The 12,336-nt window shown below is 37.6% G+C and overlaps 1 protein-coding gene across 3 annotated transcripts in view; it reads right to left on the bottom strand.

Annotated features, from left to right (window-relative positions):
• Positions 1 to 12,104, bottom strand: part of WIPF3 (WAS/WASL interacting protein family member 3) — a 1,105,312-nt gene extending 1,093,208 nt beyond the window's left edge. For all 3 annotated transcript variants that reach the window (XM_044066832.1, XM_044066827.1, XM_044066830.1), the window contains exon 1: positions 11,966 to 12,104. The gene's annotated coding sequence lies outside the window, so the exon portion shown is untranslated. The remainder of the gene's footprint in view (positions 1 to 11,965) is intronic.
• Between the last annotated feature and the right edge of the window lie 232 nt (positions 12,105 to 12,336).

Below are 12,336 nucleotides of genomic sequence, written 5' to 3'. Positions count from 1 at the left end.
CAAGAAATGTGGGTAAAACCCAAAATAATCAATGGGGGAGTGACAAAGGGCCAAAAATAAGTACCAATTTTAAATTTTGCTGTTAAAAACTTAGAAAGTTGCTATAATAACAAGATTTGTGTTAGCTTGCATTTTCTGAAGGATATAAAGTCTGAAACTCAAACATTTATCATTATTTAGTGACTTCAATCTTCAGTGATTTACCAGAAAACCACAAATTGTATGAAGAACAGACCAAAAATATGAGGCAACAATCTGAACATTATGCAAAAATCTGGACAGTTGACAGGTATAAAATTGATGAATTTTACTCAGTGCCTTGTAGCCTTGCTCTGCTTCTCTTCAAAACAAAAATTGCATCATCGGTTATCAATATACTTTACCTCAGAAAATACATATTAATTCTCATCATCTTTTTCTATCAGCTGTCTAAATTAATAGTAAAAGTATTTAATAACTGCCTAATTTGAGGCATTTCACCTATTATTTTTTTTTCTAATACCGGAGGATAAAGTTTGAGAACTATGTTGCTCAAAAAAATGCAAATATTACTAGGACAAATAAGCACGCTAGTGTGTCAGTGAGGTGTCCAATACACAAGCAGCAGCACTCCAACACACAGGTGAAGAAAAGAACTAATCGCTTACAGTACAGCAGCCATATCCAGCATGTGGCAAATCATTTCTCAAGTGCTGAGATAGAAATTCAAGAAACATACACCTGTGCATTAAATTTAAAAAAAAAATCTAATCTGGGGCACTGACAATCTAGTACAAAACTACAACAACTTTTAACGATAAAAAGAAAACAACTGGTACTCTGATTACAAAGGTAGCCTAAAAGGCTTATGATTTATTTTGTAACCAAACGCTTTATATCCTACCAGGACAACCATAAATGCAGTCTAGTTACTAAGCAGTGCAGAAGGAAGGAAACATTGCTTTCATTCATTACCCTTGATTTTATGCAAACAAAACAACCTTAATGCACTCAGTACAACAATTTGCCTTCTCGAATGCTGAGAAAGAAATTCAGATCAATATAAAAAGTGCCATCCTGGTCTTTTACTTATGTTGAGGAAACAGACAAACATACATAATATTGAGCAAAGGTGGTGGACACAAACCTACAAACAAGCGCACACTCTTGCACACTGCTCATGTATGTCTAACTCTACATTGTGACATGTATTTCAGTTACCAAAGCAATGACCTATAACAAGTACATTTTAATATAATGTAATCACTCCCTCTCCCTTCATCTCTCCCTCTCTTTTTGTACAGTAGTCTTAGCTACAGACATGCTTGACAGGGTCTGCAGTGATCACTGAACCTAACCAATGTTTCAAAGTAATAGTAACAGACAGCAAAATTGATAGGTTTCTCTTTACTGACCTTCTAAGGAGTCCTTCCACCTTTCCTGTTATAACATCCTTTGCCTGGAACAATGAATCTGCAAAGAGCACACAAAACACCGCCCAGTAACAGGCCTTTACAACATCCAGTGTCTCTTAGCCAAGTAGACCTGCCTGTAATATTTAGAACTGAAGACAAATCTGTAAAGAGACCATTAATGGATAAACAATGGATAAAACAAAAAAAAGAACAATACAAAAGAAACTTTATGGCTGTGAAGAGCACCCCCATCAGAACTTTGAAACTATGCAACACAAGTTCCAAAAATGCAAAACATAAAATGTAAATCTGTAGATGGACAGTGATGTATTAAACTTGCTGCAACACAACTGAAAGGGTTTTTGAGGGGGGGGGGGTAAGACCCCCTGCACCCCAAATATAGTTTTGTAGGAGTTTATACTGCATACTTCATAAAAAGTGTGACTGATGCTAGAGAACACGGAATTCTCAAATACAGAACAATCTGAGACAGTGCATACTTCCATCAATTATACTTAATTTCACACCGTTTTAGAACTCACACTACTAGGTCTCAAACATATAAAGGAATTCACTGTGTTAGAAATGTTGAAATGTTTCCACACCAGTATTCACCAGGGCAGCATGAAACACTGGGTATATGAAAGATCAAAGCAAAATAAAATGAAGAAAATGAATTGTAATGAGTAAAATAAATCAAACAAATAGGTAGTGTGAGATGATACCAGATACTGTAGGTTTACTTTCAGGCACATCTGTACCTAGGGTGGGGTAATGGGGGCAGTCTCCCCTGGTGCAAAGTGTTAGGGGGCACAATTGGTAGATGCCGTGCTTATTTGATCAGTGTTGAGAACAATACCAGCATTCAGAAATTAATACTGGAATTGCTTTTTCAATCAGAACCATTCTGTGTTGCATAAACTGCAGCAGCTGTTTGTTACAAATGTAGCAAGCACTTTGTTATGGTTTAAATAGAAAAAGACTATTTTTTCTTCTTCAACTGCTCAGTTCAGAAAATCATGAAGAATACATTTGGCTAGCTCTTTAGTTGAGGAGCACCAGTGCCAATCAACTGCTCAGTTCAGAAAATCATTAAGAATACAGTTGGCTAGAGGAACACCAGTGCCAAATCAAGGAGTCGACATTTTTTTCTCCTTTTTGGCTGTGTTCATTACCACAAGTGGCCAGGAGTGGCCATGCTAATTTGCACTGCTGAGTGACCCTCTGAATCACTTGGCTGTATAAATGCCTTATCAAAGGCAGTTCCAGGAAGGACCACGTGGCTAATTAGCACATGCCTCTCTAATTAGCATCTAGCACACCTGAGAAGAGAGCCCACATTACTACATCACATATTCATACAAAAACACTGCAGTAGAGCTGTCTCTGAATACAAAAGTTACCATGGGTTGTACATCTCCCTGTTACCTCTCTGAATTCAGACCCTGCTGTACAAAAAGAGTCATGCAAAGTAAAATACAATGAGAAATGTGAATTTTTTTAAACAGCAGCTGCATCACAACATACATTTCTCTGTGCAGAAATGTGTCTGCTGGTGATATATTATTGCATTAGGTACTGATGCCACTGACAAGCATCAGATACCAGTGATAGTGCAGTGATCTTTTTTTTTCACTCTATGATAGGTCTGATGAATGCTGAATACAGTGGAACGATGACCACCTTGGACCTAGATGCAATACCTTTGTTTATAAGTTTCATAACACAGAATGATTTCCTCACAATTGTAGACACGTGATAGTCAAAGGCTGGATTACTGGCTATGTGCCCCCCAAGTCAGTGACTACTGGGTTGACTCATAGGGGTGTGTTATCAACATGATAGTTACCAGTGGTGGGTGACTTCCCAAGGGGTATTATTATGCATTCCTTGGCATTTAGTTTTAGTCCATGGCTCTGACACATGTTATTTGTCTGTATCAGCCCTTCCTGGAGAACATTAGTGTTAGTGAAGGATTCTAGGACTGCTCCTAATTTGCAATCATCTGCAAATTTGATCAGCCACCCTTGACGTCAGAGAAGTACACACTAGAAAGAAGCAGTCCCAAGATCAGTCCCCAAAGGACTCCACTTGTCTAGAGGTGGACTCCCAATTCTGTCTTCCTGGGTCCTGTCTGTGAGCCGGCTGACTACCAAGAGGGTAACATAAGGGTTTAAACCTAACTTCTTGAGGTTTGTCATTAATTCCCGAGTGGGGTATTTTGTCAAATGCCTTGAGAAGGTCAAGGTAAGCAGTGAAAATCAGTCTGCTCTCATCCATTGCTTTGGTGACCTTCTCAAAGAAGTCTACCATTTACAGTAGACATGACAAACCCAAACTGGGTTGGGTCTAGTGTCTGGAGCTTTTCTATGTCATTATTGATCATATCCATGATAATTCCTTCCACAGTTTTGCATACAAGACTAGTGAGACTTATGGGTATGTAGATTCTAAGGTCTGTAGATAGCCTGCCTTTGTTCAGAGGGATGATGGGTGCTATTCTCCATTTGAAACACATGAAGCCCGTTTGGAGGCTATGGTTAAATAGTGATTCCAGATGTACTGATAGGTCAGGTTTCTTTTTATTCAAAAGGCAGCATGGGATACTGTATGACCCACTGATGCAGTATTCTTAGCATTAGAGAGAGAGCATTAAGGATCTGTTCCCTAGTGATAGTAGGGGCAGTTACATTTGGTGGTATTTCCTGATGCACAGAATTCAACGATGCACTAGTCCATGTGGAAACCATACTGTTATACATCACTAAGCCCTGTGCTATGCAGTAGCTTCATAAACAATAAACAGCCCATTGAACATTTAGCTGACCACAGCATAGGAACAAATGAACTGCACCCCAATCAGCATAGCCTGCCCAGCAGTGTAGCATCATGGCAGGTGCAGACCTGGTAAACAGAACATTTATCAGAATGTTGTAATATGCAACGTAGGATACAGCTTTACAAAAGCATCAAAAATCACATCAATAGTGGCTGCAAGGGAAACCTTAGCTACATGCCTACAAAACAAAATGTTAGCAAAGTGGGGCTCAGAGATGAATGCTAGGAAAGTGTAAGAAGGACACTCACATCTGCCTAATACCAAATATCTACTGTGTTACAACTTCTCTTTACATAATGATATTATAATGATTCCTGGCATATATACATCCATACTGAAGTATGTACTGTCAGCAAGATTAATCAGCTGTGCTATTTCAGTGTACATACCAGCAACACACACACACACACACATATATATATATATATATATATATATATATATATATATATATATATATATATATATATATGGGAGCACTACTAAATCTCGAACGTTTGAAATCTCGAATTTCAAATGCTCGAGACCATGTAGCCGAAATAGCTTATTACCGAAAGACCAGAAGCACGAAATTCAAAATCCCGATGGTAAGGGATTTTGCATTAGCGCTTCTGGTGTTGCGGTTCAGGTAAGTATGTGTGTGTAAGTGTGTTTGTGAGGGGCTTTAGTGTGTGTGTGTGTGTGTGTGTGTGTGTGTGTGTGTGTGAGGGGCTATAATGTGTGGGTGTGAGTTTGCCTTGTGTGTATGTCTGTGCGATCTTGGAGTTGGAATATTAAAGTTGGGAGGTGTGGGAGGCATAACCCCCCACATGGGGGGGTGCAGGGGGGGTGAGGCACCCCTGCTTATCTTTAGTGTAAGGTGGTTTGTTTGGTTATGGGGGAAGGCTGTGTATATGTTTGTGTGTGTGTGCTGTATGTATGTAGTACTTTCGCGATTTTGAATTTCGTGCTTTTAAAATGTCGGTAATGTGTGGTTTAGGGATTTTAGTCTCGGTATTGTGGGCTTCGGGAGTGTGTAGTTTCGGTATTACGCAGTGATTCCATATATATATATATATATATATATATATATATATATATATATATATATATATATATGGGTTCCTATGACTTCATCGAACTGTGAAATCACCGACACTCACCTCTTCGACACCAATTCATCGACGTCCATATCATCGACAATTCCGGTAAGCGATCTTCCCCCTCACAGGACCCATGGTAGCGCTTTCAAGGTAAATTATGCGGAATCACGTAAACCCTAATCGTTGTAACACAGGAAGAAGCGCTACCATGGGTCCTGTGAGGGGGAAGATCACTTACCGGAATTGTCGATGATATGGACGTCGATGAATTGGTGTCGAAGAGGTGAGTGTCGGTGATTTCACAGTTCGATGAAGTCATAGGAACCCATATATATATATATATATATATATATATATATATATATATATATATATATATATATATATATATATATATATATATATACACACACACACACACACACACACACACATACACGACAGAGAGAGTTGTCAGAGTATACTTGCTTGTGTATTCATGTTTGTAATGTGATTATGTAAACCTACCACAAACATTATTTTTGGATATGTTGCCAAAAACTACAAAATAATTTTAACTCTTTAACACATTTTAATGAATGAACAAAGCATACTCCTACTCGTGTGATTCATGTCATTCACTCCCCCTTCACTTAACACAAATGCATCTAACAAGACTGTTGACATGCAGTTTTCATGCTGTACACACCCCATCAGACAGTCTGCAATCTGTGCAAGTGGGAATACAGAGCATACTGTGGTGCTGCGGTAGCGTTGTCGCCTCACAGTTAGACGTTGCCAGTTCGATTCTCAGATAGAGGGTCTACTGTGTGACGACATGCGTGAATGGGCGTTCCTTCGTTGAAGATTGTGCATTAGGCCTGGCAAGCCAGCACGTAAAACTCTACTGCCAATCATTAGCGGACCGGAGTTCCACTGTGGCGACCCCTAACCGGGAAAAGCCAAAAGACACACACACACACACACACACACACACACACACACACACACACTGTGCATGCTCAGTATGCTTTATCTGTTTAATTGTTTGTTTGCCACTTATTTGTCATTGCTGCTTATCTGTCTCCGATTACCAGTAAATTCTGACTTTGCAATGCATTTTTGTCAGTGAAGACTTGGTTAGAAGAGCTCCACATTAAATACACTTGTAGAAACAGCACACATGAATACTACATAAAATTCATCTACTCTTCTGTTAAAATATTTATAACATATAAGCTCCATGTTACATACACTATGGGTCAGAATCTAAAAGACTTGTTCTTGATGTAATTAACTTATTCAGGTGTAAGTCTACTTTTATACACAGGCTGGAGTAGGTCATTTACACCGACAGCAAGTATTATCATTCAGTATGTTTAAGAGTATACAGAGTTGCATAACACTCAGCATATGCTGGATATATATATATATATATATATATATATATATATATATATATATATATATATATATACACACACACACATATACACACATATACACATATATACACATATATATATATATATATATATATATATATATATTTACACACACACATATATATACATATATAAAAAATATATACACACATTTTCACATATAATAGCATATTATATTTGTGCAAGTCATTCAGCTTGTTTTAGCTGCACATACAGTGAAATGCTGAAATGTTGAAATCTAGTACATCTCTTAATATTAGAATATTTGAGTGCGCATTTAATATGGTGATTACATGTTAAAATATATCTATTTATATGTGTTTATTGAGCACAGTTCTCTGGTGGCAGGGCATTTTTCTAGGGTACTGAGGGTACTGTGGATGTTGCTGGGCAGGTTTAAGCTGAGAGTAGGCGATTAGAATGGATAGTTCCAACAAGTTGAGGGGCTTAAGTAGAAGACATAGATATGTTCCGTTGATGTGGTTACTTGCAAACTTTGCAACATTATTATAAGTTTGTTCCACTTTTGCTACGTAACAGGACTGTAAAGTAGTGAAGTTTGGTGTTTGAGAAACTGAGAAGAACTGGGAGCAGAAAGCCTTAGCTGCTTGGTCTGTATGTAAAGGTTTGACTTTCAAGCTCTAGTTTACAACTTTGGGTTGTCTTTTGAATGTGTTTTTCTAATTTTACATTTTTGGTCAGTTATTATTCTCACCAGTACTGCATTTTGCACTACATAGATTATATAGTATTACTGGTTTATGGTAATGTAAAGTCATTATATGTTGGTTTCCAGGTGTAAATAACAGTTTAAGTGTAGTTGGGTTTAGGAGTGATTTAAAATGCTACAGCCAGTTTTCTATTTTTCGTAAAGGAATATTGTAGGCTGGCTTGGAGCAGTTTGACTTAGGAAGCAGCACATATTTATGTTGAGTCATCTGCATACTGAATTAGATCTGCTGGGTAGAAAGCAATCATTTATTTATGAATATGTGAAAGAATACAGATCCTAATACTGAATCTCAAGGTACACCTATTATCTGCTGAGGAGGTGGTAGCTCTTCAGCTCAAGCACAATGGCTGGAATTCATAGAGGTATATAGTACACCTGTTCACTATTAAAAGCGAGGGGGCTCACTGTGCAAGGCAGGCAAAAGCTACTTATGGATCTAACAGATAAGGGACAATGCTAGCAAACAACGTTAACAGGTAGTGCAACACTATAGCAGGATACCAAAGAAGTATTGCTACCATATTATGCAGGGAAGATGTACATAACATCATAATAACATTTTTTTTTATATTCAAGACAGTGCCCATGGCTACACAAATTACCATGGCCACCAGCAGCAGACAACAGAACACAGCTACAAGTGGAGCACCACAGCACAGTTCACTACAGACCAGCAATGGGAATGTGCATGCCTAAGTGCGCAAACTGTCCGTCATACATATGGAAAGGAAAGTGTAGAAAGAACATTAGAAAAGGAGAAAACAGCAAGCAAAATGAAAAGATACAAGGACAACAAATAAGTAAAAGATGGTGGGGAAAGAAGAAGTATTTAGTTTTTTGTAGGATAGATCACGTTTTTATTACTAAAAAGAAAGGCAGAAGAGAAGGGTTAAAGATTCATTTAAATAAAGGAATAGAACACCATTTATAACACAATTTAAACCGTCCATGATCCAAGTATTATGAACACATTAAATAAATAAGTACAAAACACTGAAAACATAAAGTGTTCAGGTTCAGCCCAAATATTTAGATCAAGAACATTTTAATCCATAATGACAAGATGCAGATGGACAAAAACATTTTCATAGAAAAAATTAACTTATCAGGTTAGCGTGGCTGATGAGTTAAGACGTTCCCCTTTTAAATATTATACAAGACAGACTGCAAGGCAGGTTAGGATCAAATTTGTTGAATGCATTAGAAAGATGAATAACTGCTATGCTCTTTCTAGTCCCACAACTCTAATCCAGCTGCCTTGGCATTATTTCTTCTGCATAGTCTTCCAGATATGAAATTACATCTGTACACTACAGAATTTGTCCTACAAGTGGAAGCATGATTTATTTATTTTTTTTTAGTAGTAACCTTACACCCTAAAAGATTCAATACTTAAATACAAAGTGAACTACTTATAAATATGATATAAGAAGATTATTTATGCTTTTATATTGAGTGTCATATATTAATAATCGAAAAATACATTAAGTTTTATTTGTTCGGCCCTCAATAATATGTTATGCACCAATTGACTGGATGCACTTGCACCAGTTTACAAATTTGCTTAAATAACATTTGCGATTTAGTACTTTCGAAGGCTTGCAGCTCAGGCAGTTGCTCCTTTTCATTGTTAAATAAAGGCTAATTTTTATTTAAGCTATTTTGATTAATATAGTGTTCTACATACATTATGAAGGCAATTGTTACTTCCCATTGTTAAATAAAAGCTAATTTTTATTGAAGCTACTTTGATTAATACAGTGTAATACGAGTACCTGCATCAGCAAAGAGACTACTAATGCCCTATTTTTGTGCATGTACACTCCTTCGCATATGCAGACAATGGCTAATGTCGCTAGCCTGGACAGCTGCAGCACACATCCTTCACAAGGCCAGCTCCTGCCTTCCATGCTTTTAGTTCTCTGCTGTTAGCATTAGAGATGCAGAAAAGCCAGCCCAGAAACCACTACACCCTCTCAGCAAGACAGGGAAGCTGTAGCAGTTATCCAACCCTACCCTCCAAGTTTTTCCTGTTGAAAGCCACTACTCAAACTTGAGTTATCTGGGTCTCAGTCTGCACTTTATTCCTCTGCACTACAGAGCTGAGTTTATAGACACATTGAATTTTCACTGTCAGTGCCTCAATGAAAAAATAATGTTTTAATAGAAATATTACTGATCTTTTGCATGCACAAAGCTCCAGTACTAACATGCGAGCATATTTTATATTTTTCAGTCTCCTGGTAAGAAGTATATATGGAGCACAGGACCAAATTATGGGACTTTTCTTTTGTCCAAATAACATTTGCTTCAATAACATCTGCAAACTATGTAATACTTTGGACCAAGAAGAATATTTCAATGTACTTTTTGCTACCTTGTTGGATTACTTAGTTCACAGGTGTACGTGGTTAAAATGAGCATTTTCTTTCTCATTACCATTTCATGAATGCAATAACTGTGTACTAATTTAAATTAATAAATGCAATATACACTTCATGAAGAACTGCCTTGATTGTAGCATCCATTTGAATTAATAGCACAGCAAATCTTTAACATCCTCCTAAACTAATAAAAGGATAATTAAATAGAGCTTTAGTTTAGACTCTTACCTGAAGGATGGCAATTCAGCAGTGTAGGGCACTTTCATTTTGCACTGAAATGGATTATGAATTCAAGTTTCTGGTTCATAAACAGACCTCACTGCCTTCTGATTCACCCAGAATGAAAGATGAATATGCTATTATACATTTTCCTATGTCACACAGCTGATTACGTAATGATTGTGTTTCTGGCCCATCTATGGCTCTCTCAAAAATCCATTATTTTTCTTTGAAATGATCCCTATGGAGCTAAATGAATTTCTCTTGCTTGTGTACTGCAGACAGAAGTATTTGCTGTTGATTAGTCCCAAGTGGTTGAAACTTCTAGACTTGTACTTATCAAGTCCCTAACAAGATAGTCAAAACAGAGTTAAGCAAAACAAGACTCACTGAATCTGTAGTACTGAATTGCTTTTCATTAAAAACTTTCTGAATAAGGGGACCACCACAAAACCTTTATGGTGGACACCCCCCCCCCATACACACACACACTTACTGAATAAAAAAAGGAAGTTCACATTTTGGTCATTCACTTGTGTAATATTTCATGCATCTAGTTATCAAAACAAAAATAATCAGCTAAATAGTTCCATTATTACTAAATATCACTGTTCTGTATGGCAGATTATCCCATACAATTACAAAGAGTTTGCATACTTAAAGTTTTGCGCTGGACATCACGGTCCATTCACCAATGGTTAACTACAGTGACTAAAACAAAATAAATGCATGAATAAATATTCAACAAACTATTTCCACCTGCAGGAATGGTTAATTCGCTTCTTAACCTGGTAAGCATACATCTAGTGCAAGGAATCTGGGCAAAGCATAAAATAATGGAGAGACAAAGGCCCCCAAATAGGGACATGTTTTAAATATTACTCTTAAAAACTTAGAAAGTTGCTAGAATAACAGGATTTGGGTTAGCATGCAATATCTGAAAGATAAGAAGCTTGAAACTCAAATGTATGTTTTTTACTTAGTTACATCAATCCTCGGTGATTTGTCAGAAAACCACAAGTTGTATGTTGAATACACCAAAACTTTTTTGGCAAAAATCTAGACAGTTGAGAGGTATGCTGGTAGGACAGTTGTTCTGAAAACCGTTTTCTGCCAGGATCTCAGCCTAAAAGCACGACCCCCAAACTTGAATTTATAGACTAATGACTCTGGAAATTGTAATCCACTTGGCAACATTCAGTTCAACACATTCAGACATCAATTTATATGTACCCATTTCAAGGCAATAATCGCATGTAGCATACATCAGATTCAATAAACAGCCCTGTTAAATAACATTTAAGTCATTAAATGACTATGTCAATAAAAAGATGTGCGGAGGATTTTACCATCATATTATTTACTACGACTTTACATTTTATTAACACGGAGGCGCACAGGTAAGTCAACTAGGATACCTAAATGCACTAGTAACGTGCTGTAACACTGAAACAAGGCAACTGCCTGTGCCTTCAAAGAAAAACTGATTTAACTCTTAGCAGAATGATACAAGGACGTCAGAAGAGTCGTGCTTATGCTTCACAGAAACCTTTATCCCTAGTTCATTCAGCACAGGTCAGACTTCGTCCACCTGTGCTGCACAGTGTTTGAACCCGTATAGTTGGCGACAACTCTCTTCGGATCTTTATATATGCCTAAGAAATACCCGAACGATTAACCACAGCTGCTCAGTGTTAACAAATACCTTACGGGTACATTTTCGCTGAAAGTGCCTCAACAAAACACTCCTGTAGTCCTGTTCGCCAAAACAACCTTCAAGCCGTGAAGGAATAATACAGAAAAAATAATGACTAAACACGCCGACAAAAAAGTAAAGCAATTTGTTACAAACGCACATTTTAAGATTAAGAGCAGTCACAAATTACTTACTTTTGAACACTTAGTCCCGAGTTTTGATCCCTTTGCGTGACACAACACCTACTCCAAAGACACTTGCCCAACTTAGGATACCGAAGAACGACCGGCCTCCGCCTGACGCCGATGTAGTTGTTCCAGTTCCCTGCTGAGGGCCGGGGTTTCTGTCGGCAGGGGGCGTGGCTCCTGTCACTTCAAGCTACTCTAAGTGTAACCATGCGGCTTAGGCAGGATCCTGGTGTGTGAAGCATAGCAATTTGCGGTTCAAGGATAACCTATGCTGTCTTCTCGTATAGGTTGGTTCCACACATGGCTAGGAAAGAAATACATTCATACCTCTCAACTGAAGGGTTGCCACCTTTTCAAATGCCCAAAGTGGGACATTT

Source organism: Protopterus annectens, chromosome 3.part1, assembly GCF_019279795.1.
Source record: "Protopterus annectens isolate FY-2018-M chromosome 3.part1, PAN1.0, whole genome shotgun sequence".
Lineage (NCBI taxonomy): Eukaryota > Metazoa > Chordata > Ceratodontiformes > Protopteridae > Protopterus > Protopterus annectens.
The sequence above is the reverse complement of the archived record's forward strand: the minus strand, read 5'-3'. Positions and strand labels throughout refer to the sequence as shown.